The sequence below is a fragment of the Echinops telfairi genome, unplaced genomic scaffold (genome assembly GCF_000313985.2).
Source record: "Echinops telfairi isolate 266 unplaced genomic scaffold, ASM31398v2 ScPeMD7_7469;HRSCAF=8507_1, whole genome shotgun sequence".
NCBI lineage: Eukaryota > Metazoa > Chordata > Mammalia > Afrosoricida > Tenrecidae > Echinops > Echinops telfairi.
In genome coordinates this window covers 92,820,664-92,822,220 of record NW_022111373.1, presented here as the reverse complement: position 1 = coordinate 92,822,220, position 1,557 = coordinate 92,820,664, and positions in this window count along the sequence as shown.

Genomic DNA, 1,557 nt, shown 5'->3' with positions numbered 1-1,557 from the left:
TCCTCTTTTTCCCCTCCCTCTCTCCCTCACCCTTGTGACCCCTTGATAAATTATAAATTAGTATTATTTTCATATCTTACACTGACCGCTGTCTCCCCTCAGTTTCTGTTGCTTGCCCCCAGGCGGGTGTGTGTGTGTGTGTGTGGTTATTTGTCAACCATTGAGATCAAGGCCAAGATTTTTAATGTTAAAGTACACGAAAAGACATTTCACAGAAGAGGAAACAGACAGGGTGATTAAAATTATTTTTAAAATACTGTTTCAATGGTAATCAGGGAAATGCAAATGAAGGCTATAGTGGTAAATCATTTTATGTCCAATAATAAAAGTAAGAGACTAGATGATGCAAATGTTGGCTAAGATGTTGATCAACGGAAACTTGCATATTGCTGGTGGGGAAATAATTTAACTTTGGCAGGTCAGGAGAGCATTTTTGTAAATGACTCCAGTCTTCCACTTATGGTTACATGTCATAGAGAATCTTCCGAACACGTGCATCAAGAGATAGGTTCATGTTCATAGTAGGATTCAGCATTACAACAAAACATTGGAAACAACCTAAATGTCTAGCCTTGAAAAAGATAATGTCCAACATACTAACATAAATGTTTCGTTGTGCCTCCCTGAAGACTCCCAAAACAACTTGGGTGAATCTAACCCGACAACGGCTATCTTGAGTGACTACAGACATCAGCATTCTTACAAAGTTAGAAAGAAATCAGTCAGAAAACAAATATAAAACAAAGTAACATATTTTGGTGTAGTTCTCCTAAAACTTCATGTACACATGAATGACAGGGAGGATTGAATAGATCTGAGGAAGGGCTAAAATCTAAAACTCTCCCAGGTGATCCCAATTGCTCTCCAGTACATATGTGAGTATCGTGATTGCAGAGGGTAAATACGTATGTGAATTTTATAGATGTATCTAAATAGCACCTGTCTTCCTTGCCTCTACCATCAAGGCTCCTGGAAGCAGCAGTCCAGTGATCAAATGGCATATTCCATTGGGTAAATCCGCTGTACAAGATCTCTTTGGAGGATTGAAAAGCAAGGCTGTTACTTTGGGGCCTAAGGTGCACCTGACCCAAGACATGGTATTTTTAATCAACTCATATGCATGAAAAGGTTGAACAGTGAATAAGGAAGCTCAAAGAAGAATCGATGCATTCGAATTATGGTACTGCCGAAGAATATTGAAATTATGGAGTGCCAAAAAGAACAAATTGATCTGTCTTGGAAGGACAGCCAGAATGCTCCATAGAGGCAAAGATGGCAAGTTTCAATTCCCTTCTCAGACATGTTATCAGAGAGACCAGTCCCTGGAAAAGGACATCAAGCTTGTTAAAGGAGAAGGGACTTGAAAAGGAGGAAGACTTTCACTGAAACACAGGAACAACAGTGGGTCGGACTCAACTGGGGCCTCACAACAACAACAACAACAACAACGATGACAACAACAACAACAACAGTAAAAGTTACAAGATTATAAAATTTAAAAGTTTAAGATTGTTAATTCCTTGCAGTGAAAAATCTGGCTGTTGGAGAACCATAACT